An 18,671-nucleotide genomic window follows, 5' to 3' on the forward strand; every position below is an offset into this window, starting at 1 on the left:
ATAGTTTCCTTCAACTGCTCTGTAGATAACAACTTCAACATTATGAAATGTTAAGTTTTCCCTTTGAAATATCCGTTCAGGTCCTGGATGCCAGTGGAACTACTGGTATCAGCTGATCTGAAGGACCCCATGAGGAGCTGACTCATCAAAAATGCAGTTTCTTTCTTTTCCTTTTGTTTTTTTTTTTGAGATGGAGTTTTGTTCTATCATCCAGGCTGGAGTGCAGTGGCACAATCTCAGCTCACTGCAACCTCTGCCTCCTGGGTTCAGAGGATTCTCCTGCCTCAGCCTCCTGAGTATCTAGGATTACAGGAATGTGCCACTACATCCAGCTAATTTTTGTATTTTTAATACAGATGGAGTTTCACCATGTTGGTCTGGCAGGTCTTGAACTCCTGACCTCAAGTGATCTGCCCACTTCAGCCTCCCAAAGTGCTGAGATTACAGGCATGAGCCACCATGTGCAGCCTATTACCCCAATTTTTAAGCCTCTCACTTTCCATGACCCTTCAAAACCCCAGCCGAGAACTCCTTGGCGGCTGTGGGGGGGGGGGGTGGATTTGAGGGTCTCCCCCACATCTCCTCCCTCAGAGCCCGGTAATCATTAAACTCTTTCTGTGCTGCAAACCCTGCTGTCTCAGTATAATTGGTCTGGTACTGCACAGTGGGCATATGAACCTGTTGTTCTTATAATACTTCCACAAACTTCCCCTCTCCACAGGCATAAACACATAAACCCATTCATATAATGATTCGCGCATATTTCAGGCTTTACTGAAGTTTGAGAGATCTAGGGGAGAGGAGGTCAACGTGGTTTGCCTCACTTGAAACAAACAAGCTTGACACTAAACATGTGGCCTGTCTCCACTGGCCCTTCATTCCACAGGGTCCTATACACCATCTCCCAGCTTTTCCTACTGTCCCCTTCTTTTTCTTCTTGTCTCACTCCGAGCAGTTTGCTCAGCATCTTTTGCTGCCTTGGTTCCTGTTCTCTGGACCTTACATTCAACCCAGGCAGATTCTCAAGGCATTTCTACCATAGTGTCTTCCAGTATCAAACTCACAGTGCCAGCTGTTTGATCAAATTTTGTTTTTACTTCATTACACCTGGGAAGAGGAAATTCCAGTATTAGTTCTACTATAGGGATAAACAGAGGGCCCTGCGGAGGGACCCCTAAGCCAATCTTGGAGGAAGCATCAAGTAGAAGATTTTCCAGAGGAAAAGACATCTGAATGAGGAACAGGAGTTACCCACGACAAGAGGAGAGATGGCACAACCCACAGCACTTAGGAAATTGTAGAACGTTAGAGTAGAACGTGCACATGAGGAATCAGGCTAGAGAGCAACGGGGCAGGCTGAAAGTGGAGTGCATCAGCTAAGGGACTGTCACTGCATTTGGAAAGCAATGAGGAAACGGTAAAGGATTTTGAAGGGTAACACAAGCAGATTTGTACTTTTTCTTCTTTTTTTGAGATGGAGTCTTGCTCTGTTGCTGGCACAATCTCACAACAACATCCACCTCCCAGGTTCCAGGGATTCTCCTGCCTCAGCATCCCGAGGAACTGGGATTATAGGCACACGCCACCACTCCCCACTAATTTTGTATTTTTAATAGAGACAGGGTTTCACCATGTTGGCCAGGCTGGTCTCGAACTCCTGATCTCAAGTGATCCACCCGCCTCAGCATCCCAAAGTGCTGGGATTACAGGTGTGAGCCATCACGCCCAACCTACACTTTTTTCTTTCCAAAAATCACTGCAAGAACTCCCTTGAGGACAGATAGGTTGGAAGAGGGGAGAGAACCCGGAGGCAGAGTGCTGTGGACTGGGGAGGGGAGATGCAGTTCCAGAGTGCTGGCTGGAGATGGAGAGGAGGGGAAAAATTAGGGAGCTATATCAGAAATAGACTGGACACCACCTAGTGATTGATTGGCAGAGGCGGGGCGGGTGAGCCAAGAGGATACAGGATCGCAGTGAGGATTCAAAGGTCAAGATTGCAGCAGGTTTCACTGGTGGATGGTGTGGCCTTCTGCTGGGAGGTGAGGCATTTGGGCACAGCTGATGGATTGATTCCTTCTGGTCCTCCTAAGCTGCCCTGTGGTGACTTGATGGGCTCCTAACCTGCAGGATATTTGCTTCTCCCCATCCTTGTCGGCTGCAGTGGAGGACCCCCACTCCCTGAGCTCTGCCCAGCTGCAGCTGGAAAATGTTTAACACTTCTGCTCCTGGCTGATGGCTGGTGGCTTGCGGCCTCCCACAGAGAGAAGAGATTGAAGCAGCTGGCACTGCAGCCAGAGACGGATGCAGCTGAGCTGAGAGAAGAGGGCACAGAAGGCACCGTGAGGAATTCGAAGCGGCTCAATGGTTGTGCGACTGCAGGCAATTCAGTTACCTTCTCAGTCTTAGCTTTGCTATCTACACTTTGATGACGGGGGAGAATACTTACTTCAGACATATGTTTTAAAGATGTCACATAAATCATGTGGAAGTGATTCCTGAAGTGTAAAATTCTTTAAGGGAGTGAAAGGAACAAACATTTGTGGCTAGATGAATTGAGATTCTCAACCTCACCCCCAGCTCCTCTCAGGGAAGATCTGGGGATCATGGAGCTGATATACTGGAAAGTTTAGTTCATCTTGATGGACTCAGAGTCCCTTCGAGGTGAAAATAGGCTCTGAGAGTAGGAGCATGTACTGTTAGCACAATAATGTCAAGGTCAATATTTCACAACATTGAGAGTCAAAGTCATTTTAATTGGAGAAATTTCATGTTACACCAGATCACAGATCATCATAAGAAAATAATTCTTGTACAGACATTTGCCTACGATTAATCAGGAAGAAAGAGGGCTTAGTCATTACCACCAGAGAGAAACCAAACTGAAGTCTGGTTTTCACCTTCCCCCATTCCCTTCATAAACAAAGAGGCCCAGGGGAAGAATCGCACAAGATGAGCACTTTCTCATTCAGATAGTGAGTGATGAGGCCAGGAGTCAAGGCCACGTCCATGTGTGTATGGAGCACAAGCCCTTCCTGAGATACCAGCAGGTGAGATCCTAGGGATCTCAGCCCCTGGTTCCCTTCCCCTACCAAGCTTTCTACCTCCTCCGGACACACATCAGCTGCCACCATCACCATCACCACACATAGCACCCAAGTTCCAGCCCGATAGCTGGATTGACCTTCCCTCCAGAAATGTGACAATAACAAACACCTTCCCAGGGCTGCCTGATGCTGGTTCAGGAGATGGGAGACCCTGTTCCTGCTAGAGGACCTCCCAGTGAGGTGAGGAGACAGCCCTAGAAGCATGTAACACTGACCCCTCCACAAAGACACAACAGCACTCCCCACTCCATTTTGGAAAGTAGATACCTGGGAAAAAGGAACGCACCCAGGGATTTCTAGGGTGTCATGCCTGAAGAGCCCTGTGGGAGAGGGGTTTGCCAGAAGCATAATGGGGAAGGGAGCAAAAAGAGGTTTCCTTGTACCCTGATTAGCTCCACTCCACTAGGGGCCTTGAGCTGCTCTTCCCCCAGCATGGCTGCCTGCTGTCCTGGGAGTGTCTGAGAATCAGCCACTGGAGACGGTGAGTGTGGCTGGAGGAAGGTGGGAGGGTGGCCGCTGGTAACCTCAGCTGCACATGATGGTGGCCAGCTGCCAGCTGGCTCCTCTCAAAGCCTCCCAGCTGGCAACGGCTTTGAAGTCAGACAAGCCACAGCTCCTAGGCTGTCCCAAGGGGATATAAGTCCAGGACCCTATACACAAAGCACCCATCCAATGATAAGCCAAGTCCAGGCAGGTCCTTCTAAAGCCCCCTGGGTCTCAGACGAGTGGATGCAACTAGACCAGAAAAAACAGAACATGCAAATCTTACTGCCGGCTAAACACAAACGGAAGGACAGTTCACAAAGCCATTTCCCATCCATTATGTCATTTCATCTGCCCAGCAACCCAGAGGAGAGTTCTCCCGACCCTGACCCTGGGCACGCTGCTCAGCCTCTCTGTGCCTTAGTTACCATCCTTGTGAAATGGGCAGCAATAAGAATATCTCCTCTGCTTTCCAGCTGTTTGTCAATTTCTAGCCGTGAGTCTTGGGCAACGCATTTAACTTAATTGTGCTTCAATTTTCTCACACATCAAATGGGGTTAAAAATAGAATGAACCTCAGGGGATAGCTGGGAAATTAAATAAGTTAATTCACCTAGAGCCCTGAAAACAATGGCTGGCTGCATAGAAAGTGCTCTGTAAATGCTAGTAACTATTATTATTTCTGTGGTCATTATGAAGCAGGGGATTGTTATGAGGATCAACAAAATAATAGCAGCCGGCATTTATTGTACATTGACCGTGTTTCTGGCACTGGGTTCAGTCTTTTACGGGAATTACCTTGAGCATAATGTTTAGTACACGCTAACTGCGGCATGTAATTTGTAATTTGCAGAGAGCCCTCAACAAACAGCCACTATCATTATCTCCCTCATTCCACAAAGGAGCAAACAGCTCAGAGCCTTAATGATTTGCCCAAGGCTGCAAAGCTAATAAATATGGAGAACTTAGACTTGAATCCAGGTCTTCTGAGAAACAGACTTCCGTGATCCTTCCATTCTCACCTTCTTCTTGTCCCACCTCCTCCAGCTTGGCACTCAGCATTTGCTCCATAGCTAAAACTGCCTTCCCTTCATGAGACACATCTGCTGCTCAGTTGCAAGGTGCTCAGACTTCTCTGCACAGGTGTTAAGAACTCCTGCAGGCCGGGCTGGGTGACTCATGCCTGTAATCCCAGCACTTTGGGAGGAGGTGAGCAGATGACCTGAGGTCAGGAGTTTGAGAGCAGCCTGGCCAACATGGCGAACCCCCATCTCTACTAAAAATACAAAAAATAGCCAGGTGTGGTGGCAGATCCCTGTAATCTCAGCTACCCTGGTGGCTCGCTTGAAGGAGACTCATTCAAGGAGAATCGCTTGAACCAGGGAGGCGATAGTCGTAGTGAGCTGAGATCACACCATTGCACTCCAGCCTGGGCGACAGTGAGACTCTATCTCAAAAAAAAAAAAACCTCCTGCAATGGGAAGGACCACACTTGCCTCCAAATGGCTTTTCTCCTTTAGGAGCCAGGAACTAGGCTCTAGCAGGCACAGAGGGGTGCAAGGCAATGAGACGGGGTCATAGATGTTCCCAGGGAGCAGACCTGAGCAGACTGAATCCACAACCAGCAGCAGCCTGCTGAGAGGTGATAGATGCTTGCCTGCACATTACATATCAAAGGCAACGCTTTGCTGAAAACATGACTTATGGACTGTGACAAGTCACTTCCCCTCTCTGGGCCAGTTTCCTCATGTGAAATGTTGAAAAAATAAGGCTCATCCAGCAGAGCTGCTCTAAGGGCCAAATGAGAAAACGGATGTCAGAGCACAGGACCTGGCATCAAAAACACAAAGAGCAGGAGGGAGCACCCTGTACGTACTCCACAAGTGCCCACTGACCAGATGGAAGCCGACAGCCTGATGCACCAAGGTGGCTCCCAGGAAAGTGAACACAAACACATCGGAGGAGAATATAAGGATGTGAGATCAAGATAATCACTGAAGAATAAAAGCATGTGTCCAACACAGGGGGCTCCAACCTGGAGAACGACATTCTCCCAGAAGCTCTGCAAAACCTCACTTACCATAGATGATGGAGAAGCTGTATGGCAGAGGCACAAGATAGTAGCCATGGGGAGATGTGAGACAACAAGGAAGCAACGGCGTTGTCTTTGCATTTGAAGCTTGATATTCATATGAGCAGGTCTTTGCCAAGAAACAGGTGCATACTGAGGAGGACCAGCATGATGGTACGCAAGAGCTGTCGTGGATCATGGCCCACAAGAGCCAACTTTTAGATTTTCAGAATGTTTGCAAACCAGTTTTTAAATGTGACCATGATTAAAATTATACAAACTTAAAATTAAGTGAATATTAAGATTGATGATAAACACTTAAAATTCATCCCTTCCTAATTATTTTACTGTATTTACTGTAAAATACAGTTAATAGATATAAATCACCTATGCTTTTAAGGTGATTTATATCTATTATATCTGTGTGATGGAAATACTCAGCTAGGTGTGGTGGCTCACAACCGTAATCCCAGAACTTTGGGAGGGCAAGGCGGGTAAATCACGAGGTCAGGAGTTTGAGACCAGCCTGGCCAACATAGTGAAACCTTGTCTTTACTAAAAATAAAAATTAAAAAAAAAAAAAAATTGCTGGGTGTGGTGGCACATGCCTGTAGTCCCATGCGCTCCAGCCTGGACAACTGAGTGAGACTCCGTTTCAAAAAAAGGAAATGTGGGCCGGACGCGGTGGCTCAAGCCTGTAATCCCAGCACTTTGGGAGGCCGAGGCGGGTGGATCACGAGGTCAAGAGATCGAGACCATCCTGGTCAACATGGTGAAACCCCGTCTCTACTAAAAATACAAAAAATCAGCTGGGCATGGTGGTGCGTGCCTGTAATCCCAGCTACTCAGGAGGCTGAGGCAAGAGAATTGCCTGAACCCAGGAGACGGAGGTTGCGGTGAGCTGAGAACACGCCATTGCACTCCAGCCTGGGTAACAAGAGCGAAACTCCGTTTCAAAAAAAAAAAAAAAAAGGAAATGCTCAGTGCTATTACATTTTAACTTGAATCAGTCACAGTGTATTTACACCACAGGAATGGGCAAACCTATAAATCATAATCCCTTCCCTTCCCTGCAGAGTCAGTTGTTAAACATTCATCACTGATGAAGAGCCTCTCCACTGCTCCAATGCCTCCAAGAACATGGGCTTTAATGAGACTTTGAGTCATGCTGTCTTGCATGCTTAGCTTGTGTTTTCCCCGTTAATTAAATTTCTGGCCACAACTTCATATCAAGAGCCCTCACAAGGCATTTCATGGTCTAATGATTTTAGGAATGTTGAAAGGCACATTTCTACAATGACTCAAACAATATGGGGGGCTTCATGAAGCATGCTGCTCTTCACAAAGGGCAGGGAAGTTACACAAGAGGAGACCAGTATCAACTTAAAGGCTTTTCTTGTCTTCCCCAACTTTCAAAACATTCCTGTAGCATTCAGATCAACTAACGGTTATTTCATACTCATCACAGCCAAGGCACAGGGTCAGGAGAAGAAGGAAGATGCATAGTCTATTCTCAGGAAGCTTGAAGTGAGTTGAGGTAAACACACTCTCTCACCATCACATTGAGACCTACAATAAACTCCCTATTTTAAATTATAATTCCCCCCAGCACTCCTAATCCCCTCACTCTTTATTTTTTTCGGAGACAGAGTTTTGCTCTTATTGCCCAGGCTGGAGTACAATGGCACAATCTTGGCTCACTGCAACCTCTGCCTTTCAGGTTCAAGTGATTCTCTTGCTTCAGCCTCTGGAGTAGCTAGAATTACAGCCACACACCACCACATCTGACTAATTTTTGTGTTAGTAGAGATGGGATTTCACTATGTTGGCCAGCCTGGTCTTGAACTTCTGAACTCAGGTGATCCACCTGCCTCGGGCTCCCAAAGTGCTGGGATTACAGGTGTGAGCCACCGCACCTGGCCAAAAACTGGCTCTTTGGGGACAAGGTATATATTTTTATTTTTATTTTTTGAGATGGAGTCTCACTTTGTTACCCAGGCTGGAGTACAGAAGCGATCTTGGCTCACTGCAACCTCCGCCTTCCTGTTCAAGTGATTCTCCTGCCTCAGGCTCCCAAGTAGCTGGGATTACAGACATGCACCACCACGTCCGGCTAATTTCGTATTTTTAGTAGAGATGGGTTTCACCACGTTGGCCAGGTGAGTCTCAAACTCTGGGCCTCAAGTGATCCGCCCATCTCGGCATTCCAAAGGGCTGGGATTACAGGCATAAGCCACTGAACCATCCCTAATCCCCCATTCTTATTTTTTTCATAACACTTGTCACTTTCTTTTTTCTTTTTTTTTAATTTTCTTTTTTGTCTTCACCTGGAACTTTCTAACATACTATATAATTTGCTTTTTAAAATGATTTTATTACTGTCATTCTTCCCTCGCTAGAATATTAGATCCACAGGGGCAAGGATTTTAGTGTGGTTTGTTCTCATGCCTGGAATAGCTTTGGCCCAGAGTAGGCCATCAGTAATTTTTTAATATATTTATATGTAACATACTAGAAAAAACACTGAATTAAATCCTAATTCCTGCTCTACCACTTACTGTGTGACCCTGGGCAGGTCACTCTACCTCTCTGATCCTCCCATTCTCATATGGTAAAAACTACACAATTTGGACAAGGCTACAAACCAGACAATGAACAACTCAAAATTCAACGTGTCTATTAGATACGACAATCATGGCATGTCTGCCACATGCATAGCCAACTCCACTCTCTAGGAAACTATCTTCTGCAGCCCCCTGCTCCAGGCAGCCATGCTCTGAACTCCACGTGCAGCCATCTGGCTTCCTCCAAACCCCTAACTCCTCTTTTCACCTCTCTGTGATTAAAAACTATGTGGACACTTGACCCCAGGGCAGACAGAGGCTTACAATGTAGCCCAGGGAAAGACCTGCGGTAATAAGGAAGCCGAGACCAACCCAATACTACTCTTCGGAATGTAAATTGGGGAAAGTAGATAAAATCAGGCACTTTACAGAAGCTTAGGATGCAAGTGTGAGAGAGGCTGGAGGGGCCACAATTAGCAATTAAGTGAACCAAGTGAGAAGTCAGCAAATAGCATGAGGCAGAAAAAAGACACAGTATACAAAGAGAAAGTCAGGTTTTAGCCAGAAGAGAAGTAGGCAGACACAGAGAAACCGACCTCAAGGACAATTTGTGTAACATCTCCTGGGGAGCACTTTAGGGAAAATCTGTTGCAGAGATCCTGGTGCTGGTCCACCCTCCACCTCCAGTGCCATGCAGTTTGGTCCTATTTTGCCGTCTCCTCTTAGATTTCCACAAGAATGCCTCCTTTTTGCCCACAGACCTATCTTGAGTAAGTCCCTATCCCTTGCAACGAAAAGAACCCACTTCAGAGATAAGGGTAAGGCCCACAGACAGACTATGCTTGATTGACTGATCTGTCCTAGGAACTCGTGGCAATGTCTTGTGTGATTGTTCATTCTTTTCTGCAGGAGCTGCAATGACCGACCCTGTTTCACACAGCGTCCTTACAAGATATGTACAAGGGATAGGATGGTTTGGAATGGAATAGAAGGAACAAGAACAACAGTCCCACTCCTGCCAAGGTCCGCCACATCGTCTTTGCTGCAGCTCTTTAAGATAGGTATTATGAGGCTGGGCATGGTGGCTCACGCCTGTAATCCCAGCACTTTGGGAGGCTGAGTGGATGGATCACTTGAGGTCAGGGGTTCGAGACCAACCTGGCCAACATGGTGAAACTCATCTCTATTAAAAATACGAAAAAATTAGCTGGGCATAGTGATGCGATAATATTTCTTGATTTTTTTTGGGGGGGGGGTCCTTCTGAGAACCCTGAGATTCCACTGCAATTCTCTTCTCGAAGTCCCAGTTTTGATCTCCAGCTCCAATATGGAATCGAAAATATGAGGAACACCTCAACAATACTCTTCCTTTTTCTCTAGGGGCCCAAGAAAGACTAAAAGCTATCAAGGAATTTGACTTGGTGAACCCCAACAGAGCCAAGAAGGTCCCCAGAGACTTTAGAAAGTATAGGGACTTGCTGGGCACCTGTAATCCCAGCATTTTGGGAGGCCGAGGTGGGCAGACCATCTGAGGTTATGAGTTCAAGACCAGCCTGGCCAACATGGTGAAACCCCATCTCTATTAAAAATGCCAAAAATTAGCTGGGTGTAGTGGCAGGCACCTGTAATCCCAGCTACTTGGGAGGCTGAGGCAGGAGAATCGCTTGAACCCAGGATGTGGAGGTTGCAGTGAGCCGAGATCACGCCATTGCACTCCAACCTGGGTGACAGAGCAAAACTTCATCTCAAAAAAAAAAAAAAAAAAAAAGAAGAAAGTATAGGGACTTACTGCTCAGGACCCATTTGAAACCTAGACTTAAGAGGGATGATTTGATGCTGAGACTGCATCACACGCAAAGTGGGTCAATCAAACAGAATGCTAAGTCTCAGTGAGCTGTCGCCCATTCTGCACCAGATGAATAATTCTGTAACACTAAGATGACTGTGACCTCCTGAGGCCGTGCCTGCCCACATATCACTAGTAGAAGGCAGAATGAACCTTTGTGAAAAAATTAATTTGCATTGTCATTCTGGAGAGCAAATGTCTTGATCTTTAGTGATAACAGGAATATTACCAACTTCCAGCCCCGTCTCATGTTTCTTCACTTTGTCTTACTCGGCTACCTAATATTGAGTACACTGATGTCTTCACCTTCAGGAGCAGCCTCCTTCCCAAGCCAGTTCCCACTCCTAACAGGAGCAGAAGGCAGTATCAGTCGGCTTTTTTGTTCGCTTTCTTGATCTTAAAAGTTTAGGAACTGATCATACTCCCAGATCCAGTGTGATCACCTTCAAAACCAATGGACTCCCAAGATCCCACCAACCAGATCGGAATGATTTAGGACTGATAATGCAGGCTCTGAAGTTAAACTTAAGAGTCAAATTTGAACTCTGCCATTTAAACTTGCACAAGGCCAGTGCCTCAATTAGGTTAGGACGGCCAACAACGCTAACTAAGAAAATTAATTTCTCCGCTGGGCACGGTGGCTCATGCCTGAAATCCCAGCACTTTGGGAGGCTGAGGCGGATCATCTAAGGTCAGGAGTTCAAGGCCAGCCTGGTCAACATTTACCCTGTCTCTAGTAAATACAAAAATTAGCTGGGTGTGGTGGCACACGCCTATAATCCCAGCTACTTGGGAGGCCAAGGCAGGAGAATTGCTTGAACCCAGGAGGTGGAGGCTGCAGTGAATCAAGATGGCACCACTGCACTCCAGCCTGGGCAACGGAGCAAGACTCCATCTTGAAAAAATAAATAAATAAAAATGAGAAAAAATTAATTTCTCATCACAATATATGTTCAGCATAGGTTAGTGGAAGGCAGCATTCCATGTTGTTACTGAAGAACCCAGGCTGACAAAAGTTCCATCTTAAAACGTCACCATCACAACACATGGTGTTCAGGGATACTAAGACAGAGGAAAGATGGGGGAAGGGCCAAGTTTTAATGAGTTTTAATCATCTCATCCCAGAAATGACACAATGGCATTCCAATTGTTGTCCATTGGCAGGAACTAGTCATGTAGCCCTGCCAACCTGCAAAAGCCTAAGAATCATCACCTTCCTTTTTACCAGAAAGTGGAGGAGAACTGGATATGAGTAAATAATTTTACTACAGCCAGGCACACAACATATGATACTGCTGTGTAGTTACTTTGTTCCTTCAAGGGTCTTGCAGGTCCAATAGACCAAGGATTCATTAAGCTAAGGGAAGGCCCTGTTGTCTGTATAACAACTCATCAGAAGACTCTATCCCTCACGTCACTCTCAACCTCAATGCCACTCCACAATGAACAGGCTCAGTTCATCAGCGTGGGCTTATGCCCCGGGCTGTTCTTCCTAGTCAGTCGTGCCCTATTGACCTACTTGATTTTTTGGCCTCCCCTTCTAAGCTTGAGCCTTATCCCAATAAGAAACTTTGTAGGACTGGAAGCTTCATATTTTGTTCCGCTCTTGCCAGTTCTTATGAGCAGTCAATGTTTTAGTGGTGAAGCCATCTTGGATCCTCAAACTTCTTGGAGAACAAAGGGCTAAACAATCCCCAGTCACAGGCCGGGCACAGTGGCTCATACCTGTAATCCCAGCAGTTTGGGAGGCCGAGGCGGGCAGATCACGAGGTCAGGAGTTCGAGATCAGCCTGGCCAACAAGATGAAACCCTGTCTCTACTAAAAATATAAAAATTAGCTGGGTGTGGTGGCAGAAGCCTGTAATTCAAGCTACTCGGGAGGCTGAGGTAGGAGAATTGCTTGAACTCAAGAGCAATTCAGTGAGCTGAGATCATGTGATTGCACTCAAGCCTGGGTGACAGGGTGAGACTCTGTCTCAAGAAAAAAAAAAAAAAATCCCTAGTCACAATGAATTTGCTGCCAAAGACAGTCACTCACTCTGCCTAAAGAAGTAACTGGATATTTTAAAAAGGGTTATATACAAAGATGTTTATTAAAACATTATTTGTAATGGCAAAATATTGGGAATAACCTAAATGTCCACCAAAGGGGAATGTTTATAAATATAAATCATCCACATGATGAATGTGTAAGTTATGCCTGCCAAGTTCATCAGGGTAAACAGAAGAGACAAAACCAGATTACTTATTAGGATGGAGTTGATTTCCTAACCCAGGGGTTCACAGTGGGACCTGCTTTCATTTTGTTTGCACTGCACTTCTACTTTCCCAGATTTTATTGGCTCATTTGGGGGCCATTCTATAGGAATGATCACACTGGGCAGCCAGGGCCCAACTCATATTAGTTGGGTAGCCTTTGCCACTGCATTGGTCCCCAATCCAATTGTCTATGATTAGGGGAGTGGCTAGCTCTCCTTGCAAGTAGAGAAGGTTGTTTTGGCCTCTAATGAATTCTCCTTCAGTCAGTCTAATACAGTGAAAGATTATGTACCCTTTAAAAATGGTATTTACCAGGCCGGGTGCGGTGGCTCAAGCCTGTAATCCCAGCACTTTGGGAGGCCGAGGCGGGTGGATCACGAGGTCAAGAGATCGAGACCATCCTGGTCAATATGGTGAAACCCCGTCTCTACTAAAAATACAAAAAATTAGCTGGGCATGGTGGCGCGTGCCTGTAGTCCCAGCTACTCAGGAGGCTGAGGCAGGAGAATTGCCTGAACCCAGGAGGCAGAGGTTGCGGTGAGCCAAGATCGCGCCATTGCACTCCAGCCTGGGTAACATGAGTGAAACTCCGTCTCAAAAAAAAAAAAAAAAATGGTATTTACCAAAAGTTTTTAATGACCTGGAAAAGTATGCAGGAAATATTGTTAGATTTAAAAAATTTATTAAATTGAATCTATACTCTGATATATGCTGTAACATAAATGAACCTTAAAGGCCAGATTTGGTGGCTCACGCCGGTAATCCTAGCCCTTTGGAAGGCCAAGACGGCTGGATCACCTGAGGTCAGGAGTTCAAGTCCAGCCAGGCTGGTCAACATGGTGAAACCCCGTCTCTACTAAAAATATAAAAGTTAGCCAGGTGTGGTGGCAGGAACCTCTAATCCCAGCTACTTGGGAGGCTGAGACATGAGAATTGCTTGAACCCGGTGGGCGGAGGTTGCAGTGAGCCAAGATCACGCCACTTCACTCCAGAGTGAAATTCTGTCTCAAAAAATGTTTTTAAATAATTAAAAATAAATAAACCTTGAACACATACTAAGTGAAATAAGCCAACCCCCAAAAAGGCCAATATTGTATGACTCCACTTATATAAGATACCTGGAGTGGTCAAATTACAATGACAGAAAATAGAAGGGTGCTTGCCAGGGGCTGGAGGGAGAAGGAAATAGGGTTTAATGTTTAATGGGTATGGAGTTTCAGTTTTGCAAGATGAATAAAGTTGTGGAGATGGATGGATGGTGGTGACAATTGCACAATGATGTGAATGTACTTAATACTATGAACTGTACACTTAAAATAGCTAAAATGGTAAACTTTATGTTATGTGTATTTTACCACAATTTAAAGAATTGAATCTATAGTTTCATCACAAATGGATGAGTTTTGTTTTCTTTTTTACAAATATGTGAGTATATGTGTGACATTAGCAAGCTTATGCTTCTGAATCCTTCATTGCACAGGCTTCTTCTGAGGGGGACACAGCAATGTGTCCATGCTGTCAGATATTACTATAAAATTTGCCAAAATATAATATTTTAGCCTCTAAGAGTGAAGATTGCCATCTCCTTCCACTCCCACATTGCCTCCATCACACTTCCCCTCCTGCTGGGTAACTTGGAGTGGCCTAATTACCTAGCAGGCATTTTGTATTTGTTTTCTGAAAGAAAGCTCTCTAAATTTTGTAGGCTTCACTATCCTGGTCACTGAGATAGACATTAAAACTTTAAACAATAAAAAGGAAAAAAAATCCAGGCCAGGTGTGGTGGCTTATGCCTGTAATCCCAGCAATTCGAGTTCAGGAGTTCGAGACCAGCCTGACCAACACAGAAAGTGAGAAGAGGGAGCATGTTGTCACATTTGCAAACTTAGATGTGTTTTTTAAATCTGGAAGGACATGTGCCAATAAATTCACTGTGATATCTTTTTTTTTTTTTTAATGGAGACGGAGTCTCACTCTGTCACCCAGGCTGGAGTGGCAGGATTTCGGCTCACTGCAACCTCTGCCTCCCGGGGTCAAGCAATTCTTCTACCTCAGCCTCCCAAGTAGCCAGGACTACAGGCTCATACCACCACACCCGTCTACTTTTTTGTATTTTATAAGACATGGGGTTTCAACGTGTTGCCCAGGCTGCCCTCAAAATCCTGAGCTCAGGCAATCGGCCCGCCTCGGCCTCTCAAAGTGCTAGGATTACAGGTCTGAGCCACCATGCCCGGCTGATTGTAATGTCTTTAAATATTGGGATTATGGATAACTTGTAAGTACTTCTCTATAACTTTTTATATTTTATAATATGTTATAATGAGCATACATTGCTTTTATAATCAAAAGATTAAGTTATTTTAATATTCCAAAAAATTATTATTAAACAAAAATCCCCAAGAGCACACCAGGTTGAAATCCAGTGAGAATCACATGAGAGACATTTCAACAGGGTCAAAAATCTGGGTAATCCTTAGCTAATCTAAGTTTGTTTTTTGACCTGAACTCTACTCAGAAAGAGCTGAAATCTGACAAGCCCAATATTTTCCTGGCCTGCTCAGCCACATGACCCATAATTTCATTTGTCCAGGCACTCCCTGCCCTCCTGGGAATTCCTGTGCCCTCTACAACTGCTGTGTACTTTCTTTCTCCCTCCATTTGGTCAAAGGTTCTCTCCCATTTTTATTTTTATTTTTTGAGTTGCAGTTTCACTCTTGTTGCCCAGGCTGGAGTGCAGTGGCTCCATCTTGGCTCACTGGGACCTCTGCCTCCTGGGTTCAAGCGATTCTCCTGCCTCAGGCTCCCAACAAGCTGGGGTTACAGGTACCTGCCACCATGCCCAGCTAATTTTTTGTAGTTTTAATAGAGACGGGCTTTCATCATGTTGGCCAGGCTGGTCTCAAACTCCTGACCTCAGATGGTCCACCAGCCTCAACCTCTCAAAGTGTTGGGATGACAGTGTAAGCCGCTGCATCCAGCCAAAGGATCTCTTTTCAAAGGCTATAGACATTGGTTCTGCAGAGAAATAAGTCAGATCTGGATTAGGCTTTGCTACCTAGCTGAGCTAGGATGAGGTATTAAAGTTTTGTCTATTTAAAGGAGGTAATCCTATTTATAAGAGAAGAAGGGATTCTCTGCTATTCTGCTCACTTACCTCTTACTTTCCGTAGGGGACGGAAAACTAATCTGCATTGTATACAGTGACTGGGTCTTTCTGTTAGTGGTGAGGACTCCAGGTCCTCCACTGACCATTCACAGAGGAGATTTGACCCACCTTCTATGTTGTTGTCATGATGTCCGTCCTTTGTCCACAAGGAAATTTCTTGTGAGGGATGTATGTAGCTTTTTTTTTTTTTTTTTTATCTTAGTAGCCATGTTTTTAAGAAATAGACTGGAGGGCCGGGCGCGGTGGCTCAAGCCTGTAATCCCAGCACTTTGGGAGGCTGAGGCGGGTGGATCACGAGGTCAAGAGATGGAGACCATCCTGGTCAACATGGTGAAACCCCGTCTCTACTAAAAATACAAAAAATTAGCTGGGCATGGTGGCACGTGCCTGTAGTCCCAGCTGCTCGGGAGGCTGAGGCAGGAGAATTGCCTGAACCCGGGAGGCGGAGGTTGCGGTGAGCCGAGATCACGCCATTGCACTCCAGCCTGGGTAACAAGAGTGAAACTCTGTCTCAAAAAAAAATGGAAAAAAAAAAAAAAAAAAAAAAAAAAAAGAAATAATAGACTGGAGGCAGGTTTGCCCTAAGCAGTTCCCAGCTTCCTTTCCCTGTTGGCTTCCCACATTCAACATTTCCCAAGATCCATTCCACACCCGTTGCCCTGGTTCCAGTTAGCCAGCATCTACAATTCTTTTGTATGTACATTACTTCTACAGGGAGTGAGTAGACAGAGTAGACTGGTGATTCTTTTCTCCTGCTCCTCCTTCCCTGAAGCAAAAGTGGTCAGAGAAGCAGGCCTTTCCTGGATATGGAAGGAGGGCAGCCATCTTGAATTTATTCCTTTGATTTCCTGCCAAGTAGCTGGTCAGAGTGGTGGTATCCTAGGATTTGTGTTTAAATTTAGGGAGAGGAAAAAAGATTTCAAAGGCCTTGTTTGCCTGTAACGCAGGAATCTGTACTAGGTTTTTGGCATAAGCCTAGATATTTTCTTCATGTGATAGAATCAAGACATGCTTAGAAAATTTCAGACAATACTACCTTAATCTATTAAACCCCACCGCTACTCCTTACCTCACAGAGGTACAGAGAAGACTAAATAAACTAGATGGGATACAGCAGCTAAAGAGCCAGGTACATAGTAGAGGCTTAATATCAGGGAACGTCGAGGCTGGGCCCCTTGGCTCACGCCTGTAATCTCGGAACTTTGGGAGATGGAGGTGGGTGGATCACCAAGTCAGGAGACTGAGACCATCCTGGCTAACACAGTGAAACCCTGTCTTTACTAAAAATACAAATAATTAACCAGGCATGGTGGCACATGCCTGTAATCCCAGCTACACAGGAGGCTGAGGCAGGAGAACTGCTTGAACCCTGGAGGTGGAGGTTGCAGTGAGCAGAGATCAAGCCACTGCACTCCAGCCTGGGTGACAGAGACTTTGTCTCAAAAAAATATTTATATATGTACATATATAAATATATATATATATATATATATATATATATATATACATGTAATCAGTGAACTTTTTCTTTTTCTCCTCCTCCTCCTTCATCCTGATCTTAGGAGCCCTTCATCTAGTAACTATAGAATTTATAAGACTGAATTGTAAACACCTAATTTACTAGATTATGAGTGACTAAGAGGACCAAGCTTTATTTTTGTTTTGTTTTGTTTTGTTGTTTCCAGACAGAGTCTGGTTCTGTGGCCCAGTCTGGAGTTCAGTGGTACAATCTTGGCTCACTGCAACCTCCTGCCTCAGCCTCCCGAGTAGCTGGGACTATAAGTAACTGCCATCACACTGGGCTGCTTTTCGTATTTTTAATAGAGACATGTTGGCCGGGCTGATCTCATCTTCATAACCTCTTGATCCACCCTCCTTGGCCTCCCGAAGTGCTGGGATTATAGACGTGAGCCACCGTGCCCAGCCCCTGAGGTGTATTTTTCTTATTCACCATTAAATTCTCAGAGCCAGCTCCTGGTGTCCTTTCCAGAACATTAACCACTAAGTCTCGAGACAGTGCTCCTATAATAGTGAATTTCACCCTGCACCCTTATATTCCGTCTCCCCTAATTCAGCATTCCCCAAGATCCATTCCACACATGTTGCCCTGGTTCCAGTTAGTCAGCTCCTACAATTCTTTGGTATATTATTTCCTTATGGAGCATGAACTGTATTTTTTTCCCTCAGGCTCTGATGCAACTTGTCCCTAGTTATTGGACTTAGGGTAATGAGGGCAGGCAAGAGTAGATCTTAAGGAGCACAAGTATCATCTTGCAAGGAACCTGCCGATGGAGAGGTTTTTTGTAGGGCTTCAGCCATGGGGAGACTGCTTTCCCCTAACAAGAGTGAAAGAACTGATAGGAATCTGGAGATGCAAGATTCTTCGGCTCATGCCCTCAAATGTTTCCATCGCAGGTGTTAGTTCCTGCTCCTTTTCTATTAGGGCCCTGAGTTTACATTTTGTCTTCTTTGTAGCTCAGTCATTCTTAAAAACTGATTTACACCATTGTCTGCCCTGAGGCTGCAGGAGTTGAGATTCACTTTAAAGCCACTGTAAAGTCCTTTTTTTTTTTGAGACAGAGTTTCACTGTGTCGCCCAGGCTGAAGTGCGGTGGTGTGATCTCAGCTCACTGCAACCTCCAACTCCCGGTTCATGCTATTCTCTTGCTTCAGCCTCCCAAGTAGCTGGGATTATAGGCATCCGCCACTACACCCTACTAGTTTTTTTTATTTTTAGCAGAGATGGGTTTACACCATGTTGGCTAGGCTGGTCTTGAACTCCTGATCTTGTGATACGCCCGCCTCGGCCTCCCAAAGTGCTGGGATTACAGGCATGAGCCATTGAGCCCGGCCATGAAGTCCTTCTGAGTCTCACAAGATATCTGGAATTAATTGATTTTTGATCAGAATTTGTCATTTACTACCAGGCATGGTGGCTCACATCTGTAATCCCAGCACTTTGGGAGGCCAAAGAGGGCGTGAATCACTTGAGGTCAGGAGTTCAAGACCAGCCTGGCCAACATGGTATAACCCCATCTCTATTAAAAATACAAAAATTAGCTGGGTGTGGTGGTGGGCGCCTGTAGTCCCAGCCAATTAGGAGGCTGAGGCAGGAGAATCACTTGAACCCGGGAGGTGGAGGTTGCAGTGAGCTGAGATTGCGCCACTGCACTCCAGA

At 45.5% G+C, this 18,671-nt stretch overlaps 1 long non-coding RNA gene across 1 annotated transcript; it reads right to left on the bottom strand.

The window, feature by feature from the left end:
* Positions 1-2,732: 2,732 nt before the first annotated feature.
* Positions 2,733-4,822, bottom strand: LOC116524913. The gene is made up of 2 exons (XR_004257521.1): positions 3,391-4,822; positions 2,733-2,823 (listed from the first exon to the last, which is right to left on the bottom strand). It is a non-coding gene; the product is annotated as an uncharacterized LOC116524913 (long non-coding RNA).
* Positions 4,823-18,671: the final 13,849 nt, after the last annotated feature.

The sequence above is a fragment of the Sapajus apella genome, unplaced genomic scaffold (genome assembly GCF_009761245.1).
Source record: "Sapajus apella isolate SASKATOON/1434 unplaced genomic scaffold, GSC_monkey_1.0 scaffold46, whole genome shotgun sequence".
Classification (NCBI taxonomy): Eukaryota; Metazoa; Chordata; class Mammalia; order Primates; family Cebidae; genus Sapajus; species Sapajus apella.